Genomic DNA, 23,837 nt, shown 5'->3' with positions numbered 1-23,837 from the left:
AACTGCTAAAACAGCAGGTTGTGTCCCATCTCTAGTGGTGGGAGTGGCGATGGGAGGTGGAGGAGGAGAATTTTAGCTCCCAGAATCTTAGCTGAACAGCAAATCTCCTTCCAAACAAGGTGCAGGCACTGGCTGTGCTTTATTATGCCCCAAACAGCAAAAAATTGGATTTCTGACCACTTCTATTTTCAATTATGGGGGCTTGATGTGGCTCCCAGTGAGATGGACTTGTACAAAAACTCTGGGCCATTCAAAGTTGCCCACTGCTGATTAGACTGCATTTAGTGTATTTTTGTTTGTTATATTTGCATCACACCTTTGCTCCAACGAGTTCAAAGCAGTCCACACAAGTCACTTCCTCACAACATCTGGGTGAGGCAGGTCAGGTGGAACACATGGGACTCACCCAGCGACATTCATAAAGTAAGGAAATCTGAACTCAGCTTTCATGATTTAAAGTCTAATGCTATGAATTGCTATACTACACTAGCTCTGTTTTGGAGGTTATACAACAAAGTCCCCACCACAACCTTGATTTTATGTTCCTGATATGCTTCCCCACCCCTTCCTTAGGAAGGAATGATTTTCAATAAGGAGTCATTGGGTATTCTATTTAAAATACAGAGGCCTATAATTTAACAAACCAATGGGGTGGAATGAATAGAAAGAGGGATTATGACAGGAGGCTGGGGTTCAAGTCTGCACTCAGATATGGGAATTCATTGGGGGCGTGGAACTGGTAAAGGTAAAGGTTCCCCTTGACATTTAGTCCAGTCGTGTCCAACTCTAGGGCACGGTGCTCATCCCCGTCTCCAAGCTGTACAGCCAGCGTTTGTTTGTAGACAATTTCCGTGGTCAGATGGCCAGCGCGACTAGACACGGAACACCGTTACCTTCCCACCAAGGTGGTACCTATTTATCTACTTGCATTTTTACATGCTTTCGAACCACTAGGTTGGTGGGAGTTGGACAAGCGATGAGAGCTCCCTCTGTCACGTGGATTTGATCTTACGACCGCTGGTCTTCTGACCTTGCAGCACAGAGGCTTCTGCGGTTTAACCCACAGCGCCACCACATCCTGAAACTGGCAAAACTACTCCTTAAATATCTTACTCTGAAAGTCTTATTAAGGGCACTTTGAATCAATTCTGACTTGATGGCACATAACATAATTTCAGAACAAAACTACAGGAGAGAATGTGTCAGTTGTAGCATCTTGTGTGTGTGTGTGTGTGTGTGTGTGTGTGTGTGTGTGTGTGTGTGTGTGTGTGTGTGTGTGTGTGTGTGTAAGAGGGAGAGAGAGAGGAGCTTTGACAGTGGTGTGAAAATAACTATAATATAATTTTTCCCTTAGCAACCAAGCAATTTTAATCCAGAAACAGCAGCAGGATATCTGAACCAGTGGGTTTAAATATCAAGCTCTCTATAGAGTGGCAAGCATGACTGGATACTATCAACTTTTAAAGAGACAGCAAAGTTGAATAGGGCTCCCATTGGCTTTGTCTAATTTGGCGCTCAGTCTGTTCCACTCGTCTGACACTGGGAAGGGCTACTATCAGCCTCTTGCCGACGGTGGTCCTCAGCTTTTCTAAGGGAAGCGATGACTGAGAGCAGAGGGGTGTGTGGACTGCTGATGCACCTTTGCACTAAACTCGATTTTGTTCTTCTTAGGGTATCGCCTAAAGTCATCTCTCCCGGCTGATCCATTCATGTGCTTCAATTATTGTGAAGGACTGAAATGACCCAGGTGAAGCTCAGCCCTGTGGCTCCAGGCTGTCTAGATGATTCAGATAAAGGGCAGAGGAATCTAAAACCACTCCTCCCCAATGCTCGGAGAACGCTAACAACTTTGAGAAGAAAGAATACATGACCGGTTAGCAAGGGCCAAACGAGTGGCCGATGCATTGGCTCCGCAGGCAGGGGATGTCCAACTGCTGTTCACCGTTGCCGCTTTGAATCCAGTTGAGTAGCGAGTGCTTTCATGGCATATTTGGAAATCCAGAAACTTCGCATTTTCTTTCGTTTTTCAAAAGACAAGCATGCTTTTAAACCTTGGGGGTGCAAGAGAAACATAGCAGTAGCTGCTAGTGGCTCAGAAATCAGAATCTACCGGGATCCTTTCGATTACAAGAATGTCCCATCTATCCATATAGCTGTGTAGTTCATCCAGATTCCCAAGTTCTAAGGTGTTAACTGTCCTCATTACTCATAGGCCTCCTTCAGTCTCGAGAGACTATGATAACATGCTCTGTATGGAGGACTTGGAACAGCGTCTAGTGTTTTGACGCTGTACGCGAAGCTGGAGTGTCCTCTCCAGGGCACGAAGCCTGGGTAAAATAATGTGGAGGATAGGCTGTTACCCAACCAGCAAATCCCCCCTCTCCACTTCACTGAAATAGTCCAATGGAAAAGCAAGAGCCAATACAGTACAACTGGTTTCAGCAACGTCACAGGAGTTGACAGAACGACACGAACTGCCTCCGGGACTCCGGCTCCTCATTACTAAAACGGTTTGAATGATTCTAAGCACAGAGTCTGATGAAAGGCTCCCCCTGTACCTACCACAAGTCTTGTGGTTGGCCCTGATCTTCCTAGAACTCTCATCCAGGCATCAGAACGCTTGGGCAGTATCGCTCTACAAAATTACAGCCCTCCAATATCAGTTGAATGGCCTGTAAAATCTTGAGATTTGCAGTTTGGGAAGACATTTCCAATTCTCTGCAGTAGTTCTGTGGAGTGTAAGATGTGGACAGGGCGGCTCAAAGGTTAATGGAATTGTTATAACTGTGCAGTGAAAGTTCTGGTAGTAATGACTTTGAGCTCCCCAAATTCCTCAATGGGCCATACTGGGTTGGGCGTATTTCAGGAGCTGTACTTCGGTATAGTATTACACTCAAGCCTACTTAGTGAAATGGTTGTAGAGCCAGAGGTCAGGAGTTTAATTCTGCACTGTGCCTCCCAGAAGAAAAGCCAGCCTCTGTAGCCTAGGGAAATCTGCACAGTCTCAAGGTACCCCCAGAAGAAGGGAATAGTAAACCACTTCTAAGTATTCCCTGCCTAGAAAACCCTGAAAAGGGTTTCCATAAATTTGAATCAGTTTGAATCAGTGTTTAATTATTGTGATAATTGAAACTTCTCCACTTCTAATCCAAGTTCTAGAATTTGGACACGGAAGCCCTAAACACCTGGCCACCTTGTAGAGTACTTTGCCCAGTATAGACCAGTATGATCATGCAAGGAATTGGAGAAAACCTTCAAAGTTGTACTGCCATATCCCATAATTCTCTGTGCCATTCCTCTAAACAATTTAGTTTAGAGGAATGGTACAGAGAATTGTGGGATATGGCAATCAATTATAAACTGACAGGTGATATGAAAATAAGAAGAGGCCAATTGAAAAATAATGATTTTAAGAAAACAAGGAGTGTATTTTTGGAATATGTATTTCGGAGAGGGAAGGGGTATACGCCGAGGGAAGAAACAATGAACTTTTGGAGAGAAAATGGATTGAATGCACTTTAATGCTAGTCCTGAGGGTGATGGGGGCACTTGTGAAATTGTATTTTATTGTTTTTATTATTTTTATAGTTCTTTGTGTGGTAGTAGGTTCATGTTGTATTAATTAAAGAAAATTAAAGAGTTGTACTGCATCCTGCTGAAACTACAACACAAGCCTTCTCGGCGGTGGCCCCCACTTTTTGAATGCCCTCCCATCCGTGATTTGGAAGGTGTCAAATATGGCCTCTTCAGGGTGGTTCTTGAAAAGGCTTTTCTTGACTGCCCAGATGCTTCCTCTGTTTTTGTCCTTTCATGTTTGCTTTCGGCTTGTTTTGCTTTGTTCCTGTTCTTTTCTGTTTAGTTTTAAACTGCTTTTATCTCTTGTTTTGTACTAAGATTTCCAGGTCTCAGGGCATCCGATGACATTTCAGGGATTTGCTGCGCTTCGCTTTGTCTCCAGGAAAGGAAGTCAAAATCAGGGGTGGGCAGTGCTAGAAAGGCAGAAATTGCGGGCGGGGGGGGGGAGGAGATCAAGAGTGTCTATCACCCAGCTGGTACCAAGATGCATTTGGTCACCTACCTTGCAGAAATGGCTTTTTCACCTGTCTTCACCTAGTTTAGCATATGTTGAATACCCTGTTCAGAGCATAAAGTGATGAACAGGGTACTCAACATAGGCCAAACTAGGCTTTTCCTTAGCAGGAAATCAAGTTGGCTAACAAGAAGGCCTGCCTACCTTGACTGAGGGTGCTTTCCAGCATCTCTGAAAGAAAGACCTCATCCGTCACGCTCTACCTGACCTTTTCAGCTGGATAAGTGGGGGATCAAACCTGAGACTTTCTGCTTGCAATGCAGGTGCTTTTCCATCGAGCGATGGCCCCACCCTCTCTAGATGGCACATATAAAACCAGTGCAAAATTTTTCAAGCTTTCTGGTTCCTGGACCTCTTTCTGCTTTCAGAGCAGGGTGCAAGGGAAAACGTAGGTCTTCGCTGGTAGATTTTTTGTGAGTTATCTTGCTTTGTTTTGGTTTTTTTATCCACCTGTTGGAAATGAGGAACACTAAAGAAGACGGCCTCTCCTAAATGGGCTCAGCCCAGCCCAGCCCTCCCCAACCAGGTGCTTGCCAGGTGTGATGGGCTCTGCTTCCCGTTATGCCCAGCCAGTCTGGTTGTGTCAGACTACGATTCCCAGGGTAGCGTGGTCATGCTGGCTGAGGATGATGGAAGCCAAAGCCCAACAACTCTCTAAGGTGCCAGCAAGGAGATGAGAGCCAGGCAAAGTTTGAGCTGTGTGCAGAATCTTTCCCCTGGACGTGGCACTGTTTGCATCTGCTGTGGTTGCCATGGCCATCACAAAGGTACACAGACCAAGACAGCTCACAAGTTATGGCAAGATCAACGCATTCCCCTGCAGGGCTCCAGTAAAAAAAAAAAAAGTCTATGTGAATTGCTCCTTTTGCTAGTGGAGGGCCAGGTATTCCATTGGCAGGGTGCTGGATGCCTTATCCTTACCTGACCTCTTCCAATTTGGGCCTGCTGCAAGCATTCTTGCCCTGGGCTGTCACTCACCCTTCTCTGCCCAGACTAGTGGCAAAGCCCACATTCCATTCTGTGCCCGGTCCAAGAGGCAGGCGGTTTGTGGCTTTCCAGCAGCTGATGTGCAGCTAACCCAGAAGCCATCTGATGGGTTCCTGACAGCTGAGACAGACAGCTGACCTTTTTAAGGGATGCACCACAAGATGGCGCCCTCAATGTATGGAATTTGCATATGATTACCATTGCCTTCATTTGCACAGGCTGTGATTCGCATGCAGCTGTCATGATCATCTGCACATGAAAGCATGCGGGCGGGGGGTTGCAACCAAAACGTTGCAGCGTGAAGTGCTCCTGTTCTGGATTCCAGTCAACCACATGTGCCCCCCCCCAAAAAAAAACACCAACATCATCTATTCCATTCCCTTCACCCAGGTTTCATGATTTTCATCCTCACAAAAAGAATTCTATGGGTAGAGAGCATGATGTGCCCTTATCAGGTTGTTTGATGGGCGAAGCCTTGTTTTTCTTCTTCTTTGGGTTTTTGCAGAGGTTTGGAAAGGAGGGTGCTTTGGGTTTTTTTTTAATGTGCTGTGCATGTGTGTGTTGTGTACAATCAAATCAGAACTGAATTATAGTGATTCTAATAGAACTTTCAGGGTAATTGAGATATTTAAGGAGTGGTTTTACAAGTTCCTCATTAAGTTTCCATGGCCAAGCTGGGATTCGAACACAGGTCTGTCAAATCTGAGTCCATCACTGTTTCCACTATGTCACACTGGGTATCCTTTCTTGGATTACAACACCAAAATCCACTGGCCAAAACTGTCATGCCCATGTTGGGGATTCTGGGAAATGCAGTCCAGACACACACAACACTTTCCCCAAGTGCTGAATTTGGTCCTCTGATCCTCTGTTACCTCCAGATGCACTTGTTCTTTGTTCTTTTCTACATCAAACAGAAGCTTTTGGGTGACACTCCACACCGTTACATCCAGCCCAGCTCTGAGAGGTCCTCCTTGAGGGCTAGGATCAGGGTTAGGGTGTCCAGGGATCCATCTCCACTTTCCTTCTTTACATGCTCAGAGACAGTGTATGAACAGGCAACAAGGTTGGGGGAGGAGTCAGGCCTGGAGCAGAGCAAGAAGGCTGTGGGAGTCAGCAATGGGACCACGAATGAGACCTTCTCTCAAAGTCAAACCTGCCAAGACATTTTTCATGATGAGCCTGCTTGGCAAGTTTTATTCTGAACTCACAATAACTGCATGAAGAACAATAGTGTTTTTCTAGCATATCTTCTTAATCTAATTATTCTAGATTCTTTTTTTTTTAAACCCAGTAATTAGCTTCATTGACATTTAGGTAACTGAACAACAGGATGCAGTAGTGTAGAATAAACAGATATAAAAAGGAGATGGGAACCTTCAGTAAAGTATAATGACTTGGGACAGGGAGATTCTTTGGCAATGACTTTACGCCATGCGTTATGAGCTTCATCTGTAAAATGCTGGAGACTATCCTCCTCATCATCTTAGAACTGCAGAGTTGGAAGGGACAAAATGGATCATCGAGTCCAGCTGTTATTATTGTGCATATTATATAAGCTGCCTTATGCAGGGCCAGCCCTTCTTTAAGGCAGAGCGAGGCAACTGATTCAGGTGGCAGATCCTAGGGGGTCGTAGCCCCCATATTGGTAGTCTTCTGTTAGAGGACAGAGCCATGCGCCCTGTTCCATATTTAGGGTGCACTTACACGGCTGATAAGGGACGTGGTGGCACTGCGGGTTAAACCACTGAAGCCTCTGTGCTGCAAGGTCAGAAGACCTGCAGTCATAAGAGTGCATCCACGCAACAGAGTGAGGTCCCGTCGCTTTGTCCCAACTCCTGCCAACCTAGCAGTTCGAAAGCATGCAAAATGCGAGTAGATAAATAGGTACCACCTTGGTGGGAAGGTAACAGCATTCTGTGTCTAGTCGCGCTGGCCACATGACCATGGAAGATTGTCTATGGACAAACGCTAGCTCTATGGGTTGGAAGCGGAGATGAGCATCACACCCTAGAGTCAGACACGACTAGACAAATTGTCAAGGGGAACCTTTACCTTACACTGCTGATACCGGGTACAATGGAGAGCAAAGCTTCATTTCCGGTATAGAAGCAAAATTCAATTGCCAATCTAGGTCATCCTTCTGTTTGAAATTGCAGATGAAGGACATATTTGCCTCAGGTGGCATATGTCTTCTGAGGCCTTGATTTTTATGTGCTGTGAAAACTAAGAGGTAACTAGGATGTTGGGTTTTGGTTTTTTCCCCCCCAGAAACCAAGTCCTATAAGGAATGGTTGAAAAAGCTCAGTATGTTCAGCCTGGGAAGGAGAATGATTAAGGGGAGAGACATGATGACGGTCTTGAAAATATCTGAAGGTCTATCATGCAGAAGGTGGAGCAGACGTGTTTATTTTTGCTCCAGAAGACAAGACTAGAACAAATGGGTGGGAAACACAAGGAACGAGATTTTGGCTGAACATCAGAAGCAAATTCCTATCAGCATTAGCTGATCAACCATGGAACAGATCGCCTCAGGAGGTGTTGCCCATGCTTAGCGAGTAGCTGAAAAAAGCTTAGTAAGATGGAGCACAGAAGTTTGATTTTTTTTTTCACGCTACCTAGTAGGAGAGGATCCAGCCTGTGTGGTCTTGGACAAGCTACACAGCCCTGAAGCGGCTTCCTCAGAAGGGAAAGGTAAACCGCTTCTGAGCACTCTCTACTTAGAAAACCCTAGGAAGGGTTGCCATAAGTCAGAATAGACTTGATGGCATGTAATTATTATTATTATTTATAAACAGGGGTTGAAGGTCAATCACATATGGTTGCTGTCATCACAAATTCCTGAACTGAGTTGGAGACAAGGTTAGACTTGATGACTCCCAAGCTAAAGTTGAAAAAGTTAATTTTTCAGAAACAGCTTTTCAATCTCATCAGTAAACATGGCGATGGATAGACTGGGATAGTATATGCCTCGGCTGCTCCCTCGGTGTGATTGTGGTTTCTTCTCAATACAACAACAATAATAATGTGCTGTCCAGTCAATTCCGACTTAACGGCAAATCTTCCCAGGCTTTTCAAGATATAAAATACTCAAAGGGGTTTCCCACTCTCTTCTTCTGGGGCCACCCTGGGACTGTACAGCTGGCCCAAGCACCTAAGAAACCGCTCTGCCTATTTTTATGGGGCTGAAGCCCAAACTCAGCCTTATTCTTTCTAAAGACTGGAGCTTCCATTTTGGATGGAGACTCCTGGGATTCACACTCCAAAAGAAAGTAACGTTTCCCAGCCTTGCTTCAGTGTCTTTTCCAATTTTAGAACATGATGGGCTTTGCAACCCCATCGGTAGCAAATAAAATATCGAGTTGAAATTAAGAGAAGCAGGCATGTGCCAGAAAGCAAAGCAATAAGGGAGAACTGGTTGATGGTGGGAATGGTTGATGGTAGGGGGAATGAATATACATCTTGGAATTTTTTATTTTTCCAAATTACAATTGCCAAAGAACCCAGCCAGTGCGGCCATGGAGGATTCCGGGATTTGTAATTTTAAAAAAAACTATCCCAAATTCTTTATCAGAGACGAGAAGGAATTCCAACTTGGGCCAGCCACTCTTTACATAATACAGTTAAGGAATTTAACTGATTCTGAGCATATGTGTCCCACTCATTATTGCATAACAAGAACAAAAATTAAAATGTTGTGACATTTTGAAGGCTGGATCGATTTGTTTCAGCGTGAGGTTTTATGCATCGACTGTTGATTTCCTCAGGAAATGGGGCGTAATCCAGAAAAGCTACAGTGAAACAAATCAGTCGGTCTTGAAGATGCCAAGAAGTCCTTGTTTGTATTTTTGTTCTGCTTTTGCTAAACAACTTGACACAGAATAACACATCTCTCTCTCTTTGGGAACTGTTTCTTACTGTTTCTCTCCTTCCAGCAATCAGATCGGCTCTCAGCCCGCCACCGGATTTCAGAATTTAGCATAAACTTGGATTGCAGAGAGAGAGAGAGAGAGAGAGAGAGAGAGGATGCATTTTTCCATCAGGAAAAAAAAAATACCAAATATCAGGAGATGTCCGTTTTCTTTTCCATTGGAAGGCCTGCCTGTCCTCAGCTGAAAAGCTTTTTCCACCCCTTGTTTGTTCTGTTGCTAGCAGAACTGACGGTTGCTTTAGCGTCCTTGCTGAGGAATGAGCTGGCACCTTCTGATCTGTCTGGGCTGCATCACAGTCCATCATTCAGTCTGGTCCATGTGGGCAAGCTTGTGAGTACAGGAGAGGTGCCCATGCATGCCACCAAAATTCAGGCATGTCCTTTAAGATCCTTCCAGCCACAGCAGGATTAAAGAAGAAAAAAGTTCAAACTAAGCTTCAGGATAGACAAGAGGATCCTCATTGTGAGGGCACCAAATCATGCTCAGGATCCGCTAAAATTCCTTAACTGTATTATGTCAACAGTAAGTCAGAAGCCGTTCTAGTCTATGAGAAAAGGTTTGGATTTTGTTTGTTTGTTTGTTTTGGACTACGTGTCCGCAAATCCTCCATTAACATGCTGACTGGGACTTTTGGCAATTGTAATTTAAACAAATAAACATTTCCAAGTTCTCTATTAATCCCCATTCCATTCACCCAAATTAAGTGAATAAAACTTAATTTGACATAAATCAACACTCCAGATGCAATCCCAGTAGTTTTCAGTCTCACCCCTACCTCGCATTTACTTGGATCGTACGTCCAACAGAGAATCTCACAATGGGCAAAGAGGGTTGTTAAATTCTCCCTGTAATGTTCCAGATCAGGCAGCTGTGTTACTGTATAATGCAACTTTGGGCCTGTCCACGCTGGCAGATAGATATAATAGACAGATCGCTTCTGGCACAGTTTGAATCAGGGGCAGGGGGGAAAGACCTTGTCCACAAGTGTTTCTACTGAGAATGAGCCATCCTTCCCCTTTAAGAGCTGTTGTGCATCTTTCTCGCCCAGTGGTAGGACATGCATTCTTGTTGGCATGCTCATGGCTTAGCCTGTTTAGCCGTGAGATAGCAGCCTCCTGCAGCTGCAGATTCCGAGGGAGAGTTTCAGAGAAAAAGTGGGGGGAGAACAAGGTAAGGGAAGCAGAGAGGGAGAAAACAGAATGGCACTGGTAAAGGAAGAGATGAGTAATATATACTGTATATATTTTAAAAAATCACTACTCCTGACCCCTCCACAGATGATCAGGGAAATCACTTAAGTGACAGTTGATCAGGCTTCAAGGGGTCGTTTGCTGTATGGATGGGGCGAGCATGCCAAACCGCACATCACTCTTCCCTCCCTCCGAACCTCAACAGCCCCTTTGAAGACTGATCCTCCCCACACCCAAAATGACCAGTCTGGATGAGCCCTAAGGCAACCTCTCTTTTTTTGGTCCTTTATTACTAGAAATATAGATTTAAAAGTTTGAGAAGTATTATGTCAGTGGCACTTGACACTACTATTCTAATCATCGTCGTCGTCATGTGCTATCAAGTTAATTATGACTTATGGTGATCCTTTTTCAGGCAGACAAAACTCAGAAATGGTTTCCCCTTCCCTTCTTCTGTGGAGTGTCCTGGGACTGTGCAGCTGGCCCAAGGCTACCCAGGCTGGCTCTTCTCCCTGGAGGCACAGTGGGGGGAATCAAACTCCCAACCTCTGGCTCTGCAGCCACATAACTAAACCACTGAGCTATCCAGCCAGCTTATATTACTCAAAAAAAGAGGTTAGAAATGAGAGATGCTGGATAAATGCCCAAGCTAAAGTTAATGCCGGGTGAGGCAAGATCTTAAATACTGATTGGCAAAGATTAGAAACTTTGGCAGCAGGATTGTTTTTAATATAATACATTTAAATATAGTATCCGATTACTGACTGTCAAAAGCAGAAGAGTTTGGCATGCCAGATGCAAAACTTCTGCAGGTCACATCTGGCCTGGCGATGGAGATCCCCCAACCCAGGTTAATGTAGTGAAGGTATTATGGACTACCCACACACACACATACACACACACTGCTTAAACTCACTGATGATTTTGGAATGAATCATGAACTGGTTGGAAGTCTGTCTGTGGCGGTGAGAATGGGATGGCGAAGAAATGATGTGAATCTGCAGGCTAGTCAACATGTGGAGGTTGACTGAAATGACACAGGAAATTGAGTATATTCATCTGAGAGGCAGTAGACAACGAAGAAATACAGGGAGTGGCCTCCTTTCCTTAACTTAACAAAAACTATTTCATTAACAGTTACACTGAATGAATTTTCTCATTCTTCCTCAGTATTGTGGGTATTCTTTCTTTCTCTTTCTCTCTCCCCCCTCTCCCTTCTTCCTACCCTTAAACAGGACCCATGGTTTCAGAAGGCTCTTTTCCTACTTACTTGTGTGAATAATAGGCAGACAAGGCCATGAGGCTACATTGGGTGAAGGTGGACACAGTTGGTTGCCCACCCCTCTATGGCCTACATCCAACTTGCCCAACCTGGTGCCCTCTGGATGTGTTGATCTTTACCAACCAACATGATAGCAATGGCCCATGCTGGCAAAGAGTGGGGAGAGCTTTCATAGTCTGGCACATCTGGAAGACCCCGGGGTTGAGCAAGGTGGAACAAAATGATTCCTCCATGAACATTAGAGTCCATCAAGTTTTGACACCTGCTGGTACCAACTACTGGTTTCAGCTGACTTTACTTCTGGGATGACGTGTTCTGATTGCTTCTATCTATGTCTCATTCTTCTTCTCCTCCATCCTAGTGGAGAAGAGATATACAGGTACACATAGACATAGAAATGTAGCTGGAGAGATTCTCTCTCCACTCCACTGGAACACATCTGCTAATGCGTGAATTACTTCATGGATATTTGAAAGATGGAGGTTGGTGTTAATTAATATCCCTTCTAAAGTTTGGGAGTGAGCTTTTTATCTTTGGTTTGTCCTCTTCCTGAAGTAATCATTGTCACAATTTAACAATGCCATCAAGTCAACATAGTGGCCCTGTCCACAGTTGCTTTGGTATAGGAAACGTGGTTTGCCATTCCCTTCCACTAGACTGTGCAGCTTGCCCAAGGCTATACAGACTCTTTCCCTGAGAGGCAGTCTAGAATCGAGCTCTCAACTTCTGGCTCTGTAGCCAAGGACCCAACCCATGGAGCTATCCAGCCAGCTCCTGTAATCACACCCACCACCATAAAAGCCTTGGGATGATGGCACGAGAAAGACTGGCAAGAATCTTATTCAGAATAAACACCTAATGTGATTGCCCTTCCGTGTCACATTTTCTCAACAGGATTCTGGCCTGTGTATATCCAGATGGACACAGCCAGAGCTTGAATGAAATGCTTTTGCAATTGCTTTTTTTTTGTAATTACTTTTGTAAACTATATTTCCCAGGAATCCCACAGCCTGACCAGTGTCTGAGAGGTGGCAGTTCTGGGAGCTGTGATCCAAAGCTGGGAGTTCTTTCAATTGTGGCTCATCCGTATACTAGGATCCAGGTAGACCTAATGTTGGGGGCAGAGTGGGAAATAATCTAGGTGGACAAATATTCTGGACACCTCTCCTCCTCTAAGCTTGGTGGATGTTGGCAGAGAAAGGAGACATGGTGGTGATGACAAGGGGCAGTTCAAGGCATTTTCCTGCCTGAGGCAAAGAAGAAAATGGCGCCACCTCCCATTCCATGCGCCGAAGTTGACTGGACAGGCAGTAGAATCTTTATTCAATGTTGGTGAAGGGACAACATCTTCTACTACACCTGAAGGCAGTGAATGTGCAGGTAGGCAGGCAGGCAGAACAGGCTGCATGGCACACAGCTCTTTTCATAAAATATTGCTGTTACTTCCCAGCCCCTGATGTCTAAGGGGCCTCCCTCCCTTTTCTTGATGGTAGAGCTGGACCATCAGCACCCCATTGAAGGAACGCCCTTCCCAGGGAAGTTTGTCTGTGGTTTATTTTGAGATCACTAGACAACGACCTTTCTTCCTTTCTGCAGATGATTAAAACTGATCCTTGCAGATCTCTTTATATTTTTCAGGAATGGGGGGGGGGGGACATGAGCCACGGGACTCCCCGTCAAGTTGGACTTCAGTCCTACCGGTGACTCAATTGAGTTTCCCTTTTTTTAATGACTTGGATTCGACTTCCGACTTAGAACCCTCCCACCCCTCCCTTTTTCCCTGGGGAGGAAAGCTTGTTTTTAATAGGGACTTGGGACCAAAGACTCGGACTTGAGACTCTTACCCAAAGACTTGGCCAACGTCCCTGGTGGTTTTGCGCCCTCATTTTTTGTTTGCTGGTTTGTTTTGCTCTTGCAAGCTGTCCTCATGTCGGGGCTTTAAACTGGCACCATTTCCTGCTGCCTTTCCTTTCATTCCATTCCTCTTTTCATGTTGATCTTTCGTAAGTGGGTGCAGCAAAGGGCAGTGCATACATCTTTGGAAGCGGGTGAAAATAAAGTAGCCCATTATGGTCCTCTGCACGTGTTCTCTGTTTAATTGCATCCTTCCTCCCCAATACAATAAGTAGATTCCAGTCGACGTCACCCAAGGTTAGAGGGCTCACTGTCTGTCCTGTTTTTATTATAAGCTTCCTAGAAAGCAATCAGGCCCCCCTTTTCTTCCTCTCTCTCTCTCTCCTCTCTCTCTCTCCCTATTACTTCCTAGCAGGAGTACTCCAGGAATGCCACAAGCCAGTCTCAGATTACAGGGGAAAAAACCCAGCATGATATCACCCTGCCGAGCCTCGGCTGCTGTTGGCTGAGGGTGGAGGGGGTGGGCACTGGGAGGGGTTTTTGGAAGCGAAATTTGGTGAAATGTGCTAGGACAAGAAGCCCTGTCCAAGGGCTTCAAGGATCAGTCTGGTAGAGACGCTGAGTGCACGAGGATCGTCTCCCACAGCCCATCCTGCCCAGGTCTGCTAGGTAAGGACAACCATCAGAGATGTTTGTATTGCAAGATGTGTGTTTATAGGTGAAGCTACAGAAATAGTTGCAATCCAGTAAGAAGGAATGTGGGATGGTGGTGCATTTGTCTGGTTTACGTTCTGGGTCTTCTTTTCTTTTTCCTTTTCCTGAGAATTTTGTTAGTTGACTGATGCAGAACTAGGGGGGACATTTGTCCCAGCCTACAACTTCTGGAATCCCCAATTTTTATTTTTTTAGGTTTTAGTTTCAGTTTAAAGAAAGAAACAGTCCCCAGCTTGGGGTTACTGGCATCCAGATGGGAGAGGTATGAAATAGATAAGGTGCTCCTGCCTTCCGGTGAGTTTGGGATATAGCTCGACCGAAAAGCGCATGCTTCGAGTTCAAAAGATGCCAGTTTGGATTTTCAGCCTCTCCAGGTGCAACGGAGAAGGAACTTTGCAGACCTGCCAGCAGTTCACAGTAGATCAGCTTCCCCGATCTGGTAACCTTCCACAGTTGCCAGATTACACCTCCCATCATTCCCCCTTATAGGCAGGCGTTGTAGTCCACAACAGTAGTGAGGGGCCAGGTTGGGAAAAGATGATGTAGCCAAGAAAGAGATGGGCAGAGATATGGTGGGAGGCAGCTTGCTGTCTTCCTGATTCTCCCGGCAGGACCCCTTCCCACTTCAGAAAGTAATCCCACCAGATCTTCTCTGAACTTCCTCAGTGACTGGATGCGCTTTGACCGCCACTTCAGACGGAGCGGCTTGAGATCTGAGGATGCCGTTTGGTCGTCTTCCTAACCTTTTTGTGAACTTAATGAGTCGTTCCATGTGGGGGAGCAGGGTAGGAATTAAACTAAACACGGTGGGATGATCCTGACTTAAAATCCTATTAGGGTAAAAAATAATCTATCCTGCCCCATGCTTATCAGGAGGAAACCACCTGCCCAGCCCAGTCGACGGTCTTCGAGAGGGGCTAGACAATGAATCCTGGAGAAAGTCTGTGGTCCAACACAGTGTATTTCAATGTTGCATTCCTCATTCTGGGGGGAAAGCTTATATGGTGGGTTAAAAGATGAAATGCTACATTTGCACTGATGAGAAGTGGATTCGAATCTCACATCCACCATTAAGGTCTTTGGATACTCACTCTCTTTCAACATAATCTACCTTACAAGGCTGTTGTAAGGAAAGGAAAGGAAAGGAAAGGAAAGGAAAGGAAAGGAAAGGAAAGGAAAGGAAAGGAAAGGAAAGGAAAGGAAAGGAAAGGAAAGGAACTGCTCCAATGTTGCCTTGGATTCTTTTGGAAGATGGTTGGAACATAAACTGCAAGAGAAATGCCTGAATCCAGGAGTGGAAAATCTAGGAACACCTTAAAGATGCTCCTTGTTTTACCGGGATAATGTGTCACCAAGTCAATTCTGACTTGTGGTGAGCCTTCTCAGGTTTTTTCCTCAGAAGGGGTTGACCATTCCCTTCTTCTGGGGGTGCCCTGGGACTGTGCAGCTTGCCCAAGGCTACACAGGCTGGCTCTTCTTCGTTGAACTCCCAACCTTTGAGACCTAAACCACTGAGCTATCCAGCCAGTCTGTTCATGGCAGAGGTATGTTTAGAACAAAAATAGCAACCTATAGTTTGTCAAGCAGACTTGCAGTTCCCTGAATTAACGAGGCAGAAAGAGATGGCTTGCTAATTGTTGGCAAGTTGGGGCAGTAAACATTCCAAGATGTTGCTTTTTTCCCCTTAGAAAGCCCGGGTTCAGAATCTGTCTGGCTCCTTTGATTCCATCTGCTCCAGTGCTTTTTTATATTGTGTTTAGACAGCTCTCGATGAAGGGAATCAAGTCCTGTACTGTTTCAGAATGTCTGTCTGATCCTTCAAGTCCATGATGAGACCAGTAGGAACACTTAGACTTTGCAGGGTTCTTGTGACTTCAATGTTTAGCAAATTAAAAAGGCAGGGTGGCCGAAAATGACACGTGATTGCCAAGGCTGAAACTCTCTGAATACTTCCTTGGGGTATAAGCTTCCAAGAAAAAAAAAAAACCCAGTAAGACTTACTTTGGAGCAGATACATAGAGACGACTGCATGGCATTTGCTTCAAATAAAGGGAGCTCACTGTATTGTGACATGGGTATGGAATGTCAAATACATTTTTGGAATGTCAAATAACATTTTTTTTCCTCTGGTATTTTTGGGATATATTTTTCATCAGCGGCGAGAAGTGGTTGCTCATAGTATGCTGTGGTTTTCGACATGGACACATAAGAAATGCTGGGCTGGATCAGACTCAATAGTCCAGAGGCCGGTACAGACTCTGAGGCTTCAACAGAAGGGAATTGCCCCTTCTGGTTTTTATGGTTTTGAGTTTACACCAGAGTGCCTTTCTCAGTTGCTAATTTTGTTTTTTAAATTTAGGTTGGAGTAAAACATGCTAGCTGGGGGATGGGCACTAACATTTGCAGGTTTTTATTTTTAAATAACTTTCTCAGCTTCAAACTAGCTGAGCATTCTGTTCTCAACAGCACCTCAACATATGCTGAAATGGGGAAGAAGCTCAAAACCTGAATACATCATCTGCAAACTGCTGGGTAGCTCAGTGGTTTAAGTTCGGGGGTCAAGGGTTGGGAGTTCGAATTCCCCGCTGTGCCTCCTTGACAGAGGCTGGACTCCATGCCCGGTAAGGTCCCTTCCAGCTCTGGAGTTCTAAGATTGACATCTAAGATTAATTTATCTGAAGAAAATAAGCAGTCTGTTTCAATTGGGACAGGGCAAATAGCCCTGTGACTTGGCTTGTATTTTTCTAAAACCTGAGACAGAGAGAGACCCTTAAGTCTGAAGTTGTTTTCTGGAAAGGAAAATGCACACTGCACATCTTTCTGGCAACGACTGTCTCTTTGATCTTAAAACCTTCCCCTTCATCCAGCTGTATAGGTGCTCACTGGAATTTCTCTGCAGCTTCCCAAGGACAGGACAGTTTATTCTGGCTTCACACAGTCCATAGTTACGCCCTGCTATGGAAAGCAGGTGAGCCTTGCTGCAATTCAAGTTCTCCCTAGTTTTCATGAGGGTGGCACTTGCAGTTGTTAATTGGGATTCAAATCTGGGTACAGCTTCTTCAAGAAACATGATCAGGGCACAACAAAACAAAACAAAATTAGTAAGAGAGTGAGTCACTTCAATGAAACCTGGAGAGGCAGGAGTAACAATTCACTACCATGGAAGTCACACGAAATCACAAAGTTGGAGGGTGCCGTTGAAGGCCAACTTAGTCCACTTCATTGCTAATGCAAGAAATCCAGAGCTGACCATAAGATGGCCTTTGCTTGGAGATCCTCAAAAAAGGGAAAGCTTATCACCCAATGACAATTAAATTCTGTTGCTGAATTGGTCTTAAGAAGCTTTTTTTTTTTTTTTGCGATCAGAATCTACCCTCAATAGAATCAAGGACTTGCTTTCATATTGATTCATTGCCTGGGAAAGGGACAGATGGATGAACCTTCGAGAGAGTGGGTGCTGAAGTCTTGGTGCTACAACCCAAAAGGCCCTGTTTCATGACCCCTGTTTCTAAAGCCAGCAGAAGGCTTCCCCAGCAACCTCGGTGGGTCAACTGGCTCATGGAAACGAAGGCAACTCTTTCACCTCCAGCCCCATGTGGTGTGTTCAAAGGAGGGCAAGCCAGTAGCTTTGTGATTGTTGCCAAACCCGTCAAAGAGTTTATTAGGGCCTTCTTTATAAGATAATCTATTGTGGTGATGAAAGTTTCTAAAATGATGGCTGCCATTATTTTACTCCATTAGATGTGATGGAAGGCGCATGTGAGGTTTGATGAAGACATATTTTTCATTCACCTGGGACACTGTGATACAGTTCAGGCTGAGAGTGTGCGAATGGCTTGGGGTCATCCAATACATTTCAGAGCTCAGTAGCAACTTCAGTTCTGGATTTTGTATGGCCAACCACTTTCTAACTGCAACACCACATTGCCTAGATTTCCTGAACTCCAGTAATTGGGATTCATGACTGTTCATTCACATTTATTCAATCCTTCCTTCAAGGAGCTCAAAGATGTCTTTGTGGTTCTCTTTCTTGCCCCTGACGTCTCCTTTTATTGATACAAAAATCTTGTGAGGGAGATTATTCTGAAGGATGCTGGGCAGTGACTAGCCCCGTGTCATCTACAGAATCTCACAGTGGAGTGGAATCCCAGATGTGAGTTTCGCAACCTAACCTGGGCACCTCGTTGGCACTGATGGGGTCGGTGGTAATTGGGAAAAGATTCCCCAGAAAGAGGAAGCCTGAGAACGGCTAGGTGGTCGTATGGGTCTGGTCTCAAGTGAGACGCAACAGGATCTGGGAGGGGTTTCAGATGGTGAAGGCTGTCATTCAGAAATGTGTGTGTCTTTGTGGTTTCCCCAAAGTGGTCCCAGATGTGTTGCTACCGCTTACAGCAAAACTCATTTGATGGGTTCCTTCTGGAAATGAATGCAGCTCTTATGCAAACTCTTGATTCAAGACTACAAGGAACAGGGGTGGGAAACAAGAGCCCTCCAGAAATTTTTCACACTGGAGCTCCTGTCCTTCGTTGCTATTAGCAAGGCAACCTCGAGATAATGTAAGCCCTGCAATATTTGGAGGCCCATAGTTGGCCAACCTAATAGGGGATCCTGAGATTTGTATTCCCGTAAGTGGACCTTTCCCAAACTTTGCTTGGATTTCTCCATATAGAGACACGGGCCACAATCCTACTGAAATACCTGCACCCGCAATGTTAACCATGCAAGTAGTTTGCAACATTTGGAAGGGTGGACATTGTGCAATCTCCTGGCCACACATGATTGCCAAAAAGTGCAAACCTAACATTCTACACCCTGGCCATCTTTTCTTAAAACAGTGCTATGCAAAAGTATGTCCAAATATAGGTAGTGGAACTCCCTTCCAAATACCTGCATAGGACTGCAATCTTAAAAAAAATAAAAGTCCAGGGATGAAACCTAAAATATCCTAGAGGGACCAATTTCAATGGCTCAAACAGACCCACAATGCCTTTGTAATCTGTGGTCAGGTTGTATTTCCATGCACCTGCTCTGTCAGATAAAAGCTGTTGCATTTGTTGGTGGTGTGGATGTTTGCAGAAATATTCTACCACACACAGAGTGCCCTTGTGCTTGGCAGCCACACGAGGCTGTCACGAAGCATTCCTTGAAAGTCTGAGGGCAGCTTAATGCGATTGTAGGAAACCACAGCCATGTCTGTGCTAGTGATTCTTGCCAAATGGGTACTCCCAGCTGGGCAGGCTCAAGCATGGTGCCAGCTCAAAGCGCGGGTGTGTAGGGCAACTTGGTTTGATTTTTCAATGTGCCATGAGTTAAGTTGACTGTTCAGACACAGTTTCCCTAAGCCATGGAAGTGTGTCTAGCATGCACACTGTTTGATATGTCAAGTGTTATATAACTTTCAGCATTTAATGCATAAAGGATGTCCCTGTATTTATAGCAAGCAGTATTATGAAATCTGTCCATGCGCACTAGGATGCCCACAAGACAAGAGGAAGAAAGGGCTCCTGCACTTTAAGAGTGATGTAGAAGAGGAAATTTCAACACATGTAGCTTTCATGTTGAGCTACACCTGCTGAAATTCCCCTTTTTCACTTTTTGAAGGAACAAGAACCCAGTGCTATTTCATATGCCCCATATAGCATATATGTGCCTGCACACACCCAGCCAGAGTTTGAAAGAAGTTAGGTCCTGGTTTCTGAACAGATATCTAGGTAACTTGCTGTTAATCAGCCAAGACAACTGACTCCCAGTTGCTAAAAGATAGCCAGAAAATGGTTCTTGACTGAGGGAGCCACATACAAAAGAGGACAGGGGCTCCCACCTCTTTATTAGGGCACGACAACACTAGTGACTTAAATCAGCAGCTGGTTCACATTTTTACAAATCGAGTGGTTTTTCGTGTCGGTGTGTGGGCTCACAGGGAATGTTTAGTCCAATGGCAAGCTATGTGGTACATTGGTACCTTGCCATTCCAGGTCCCCATTTTCCTGGGTTTTGCTTTATACCGGGAACTTAATTCTTCGCCCCATTGTTAAGGCAGGGCTTGCCTCCTTTGAGACAACTGACACTGGACTCAGCAGCTTTTATTCAGGAAGGCCAGCCTCAGCACCTACAACACAGTCCACAACTACTCTAACACCTTTCCCCTCTGTCCTTTAATAATAGTCATATTTGGTAAATCATGTTTTTAATATTTAATTGTTTATATTAAGTTCTGAACTGGCATAGCGCTAAATCGATGTAGTGCTAAAACAGAAGCAGATAAGGTGGGAAAAGGAAGAGTCTGGACCGCATGGTATCCAGCAATCCAAAGTCTACAGGACTCTCCAAACCCTGCAGACCCCCCAAAGGCACTATTGATTTTGGCAGAGATGATTACACATGCCAGAACAAGTGAAATAAAAATACAATGTCAGAATCAATTTAAAATAAACAAGCCCCATTTGGGCATTAAGGGAAAAAAAAACTGCTTCCCAGCTGGGGAAAAAGTGTGCTTATCTGTATGTTGTGTAGTTGGAGATTTTTTTTTTATTCTATTTCAGTTGTGCCAAACCTGGTACAAAACCAGGAGTATTTCAAACTGCAGTTCCACCCATACTGTATTTAGGTATATGATGAAAAGTAGACAGGTTAGACCTGTTGAAATTCTTGCTTCTGTTCTATGTGCAGAAGCCCTGGCTTCTTTTGCACTCGGTGACTAGATTTTGTCTGCCATCCCATGTTGATTTATGCTTGTGAAATCAGGCATGAGTTGGCAACAGGATTCAGGCCAATATTTCACTTATCAAAATAAGAATTTGTCTGCAACATCTACATTTTTATGTCAAGAAATCCCACATCAGCTGGTTACTGGAAAAAGAATTGATTCAATAAAGAAAGCCATGGCCTTTAATTTATAAGACTTGAGCAGGGCGGTTAAGGAGAGGATCTTTTGGGGATCATTAATTCCTACAGTTGCCACAAGTCAAAAGCAACTTGACAGCATTAAAGAGCAACAGCCCCATAAGATGTGATGCCGAGTGTAGATTGGAACTTGGATCTAAAGGTCCAAAGGAGATCTGACATGAAAGGCATCTTTGCGTTTGGAATATGTGCAGGATGCCTTTTTTAAAAACAAAGAAAGAAAAGAAAGAATATTGGGAGCACTATGAGAATCACAGCTTAGATTACACACACACACACACACATTTGCTCCTGACTAGAGCTGGCATGAACTGGAAAAACTGGTGGTTGATGATGGTTCGTGGTTAACCACAAACCACCACGAATCACCAGAAAAATGAACTAGTTCGCAGTTCTCTCTCTTTTTTTTTTTTTTCAGTTCATGCCTGGAAAACTGTGGGCACATGTTCAGAGGCAGTGGCTGGCTCCTGCCAGGGAAGCCAGACCTGCTCCCTCTGAGGATCACACCCACAGTGTTGGTGGAAGCAGGAGCACGTAGGCAGAAGCCATGGGAGCAGAGGGAAGGAGGCGGGCGGGCATCCCTTTTCGTTGAAGCAAATGAAGCGCCAAAGGGAGAAAAGTTCAGTGTTTCGTTTTGCTTCAGCAAAACGAGATCCCCGAACTCTGTCGTGAAACGAACCACAAACCAGTGTGGTCCATCAGGTTTTTAAGCTTTTGGTTCATTTCATGCCTATCTCTACTCTTAACAAAGAATGTTACTTTGACACTTCTGTTTGCATAGGCTGGAGATCCACCAAGAGAGCCAAGAAAAGCTTCCAATACAATAGACAAGGATCAGTAGAATGGACAGAGAACAGCCCAGCAAGAGAATAGACAGCCCGCAGGCGGTTTCCTTCCAGTGGAAAGACCATAGAATGGTTTTTCTTAAAATCTACCCCACCACCCTGCTCTAGAATCCTGATAATCATCAGACCAATGGCTTGCATTTTAGAAACATGTGCCTTAAATGCAAACATATGTAAAATAATGTACCTCAGACTGCTTAGACTCAGTCATTTCCCCTGCAATAGCCACCCAACCAAAAGAAAAAGTGTTGTTTGTACTTTAGAATTTATTTGGGGGCTGGTGGTGCCTGTATTTATATGCAAAGCAATTAGTTCTGAGAACTCTTTAGCAACTGGGTCCTGCCCTTACCCAAGTGGGGCAGTGGCTTCAGGTGGCAGATGCTGATGGGGAGGGACAACTACCTGGTTCTGCATCAGTTCTTTGGACTGGAGAGTAAGTTACACAGTCTGTTCTGGGTCTCCTTTATTGCCTTCATGTGTCAGGTGTCATGGAGGACACCTGTTGGTGAAGAAACTTTCAACCACCAGTCCAGTCAACTGATGGGATAGCTCAGTAGTTTAGATATCTGGCTTCAAAGCCAGAGGTTGAGCCTTTGATCCACCTCTCCTTGTGAGTAGAGTCAGTCTGCGCAGCCTTGGGCAAGCTGCACAGTCCCAGGATGTCCCCAGAAGAAGAGAACATTACATCACTTCCAAGTATTTTCTACCTGAATAAAGGGGTCGCCGTCAGTAGGGAAAGCGTGTCCATCTAAAGCTAAAGGGTGAGAGTGGAGAACTTGAAGAAGTTACTTTATTGGCCTGTAACTCTCAAGGTCCTCTGCAAGTCACAGCATGGCCAGTCAGGAAACTGATGGGGGGGGGGGGAAGAGCTGCCATAGGTGCCAAACTTCTTCAAGCTCCGCGTAGATGAGTCCTTTTGGTCTGGCTTCTCTTTTGCCTCAGAGTTATGGACAGCTAACAGAAAAACGAGCTCACTATCTGAAAGAGGTGGATTTTAGCGATCCTCAAGCTCCTTGACCACAGGGCGCGACGTAAGCCAGCTCTGGCTATTTCAGGCACGCAGGATAGCTAGGCGTACATTCCCACCCTATCCTGTCTCTCTAAGGTCATATCCTTTGTTGTATTCCTCTGCTTATTTTTAGTTATAAGAATTTGGCTCTAGGTCCATCCCTGTTAGAAAAGTTACATTGCAATTGTTTTTTCTGATAGTGCCTGTTATCGTTTTATCTTTGTGAGCTGCACTGGACTATTTCAGCGATGCGAAGAGGGGGGATTTGCTACTTCGGTGACAGCCTATCCTCCATATTATTTTACCCAGGCTTTGGGCTCTGGAGAGGACACTCCAGCTCCCCCATACAGAGCACATTACCATAGTCTCTCGAGACTGAAGGGTGCCTAAAGATGCTCAGCAGAAACTGTGCTATTGGGGGGCCAACATAAATACTGTAAATGAATAAACCCGTACATACAGTGATTACCTAACAAACAGGTTAGGTGATATCCTCTGAAAACTATTCCTTTTCTCTCCTTAAAAGCTGAGCTAACAGTCCTATTTCAGCTGCTGTCAAGATGATGAGGGAAAGGTAAAGGTTCCCCTTGACAATTTTTGTCCGGTCGTGTTCGACTCTAGGGGGCGGTGCTCATCCCCATTTCCAAGCCATAGAGCCAGCGTTTATCCGAAGACAATCTTCTGTGGTCACATGGCCAGTGTGACTTAGACACGGAACGCTGTTACCTTCCCACCGAGGTGGTCCCTATTTATCTACTTGCATTTGCATGCTTTCGAACTGCTAGGTTGGCAGGAGTTGGGACAAGCAACGGGCGCTCACTCTGTCGCGTGGATTCGATCTTACGACTGCTTGGTCTTCTGACCCTGCAGCACACAAAGGCTTCTGTGGTTTAGCCCGCTGCGCCACCACGTCCCTTATGATGAGGAAACTTCTAGGTATTTAGGAAATTCATCCACTGACTTCCGTTAGTTTGGCAAAGGAAGCCAGGAGTAGATCCAAGGCAGAGGACATGCTTCTCATGTAGAAAGTC

At 45.0% G+C, this 23,837-nt stretch overlaps 1 protein-coding gene across 1 annotated transcript in view; it reads left to right on the top strand.

Annotated features, from left to right (window-relative positions):
• Positions 1-13,868: 13,868 nt before the first annotated feature.
• The window catches only part of LOXL2 (lysyl oxidase like 2), a 97,152-nt gene continuing 87,183 nt past the window's right edge, over positions 13,869-23,837 (top strand). Inside the window, exon 1 of the mRNA XM_020780342.3 lies at positions 13,869-14,004. The gene's annotated coding sequence lies outside the window, so the exon portion shown is untranslated. The remainder of the gene's footprint in view (positions 14,005-23,837) is intronic.

The sequence above is a fragment of the Pogona vitticeps genome, chromosome 8 (genome assembly GCF_051106095.1).
Source record: "Pogona vitticeps strain Pit_001003342236 chromosome 8, PviZW2.1, whole genome shotgun sequence".
Classification (NCBI taxonomy): Eukaryota; Metazoa; Chordata; class Lepidosauria; order Squamata; family Agamidae; genus Pogona; species Pogona vitticeps.
This window is presented reverse-complemented; position numbering and strand designations above follow the sequence as displayed.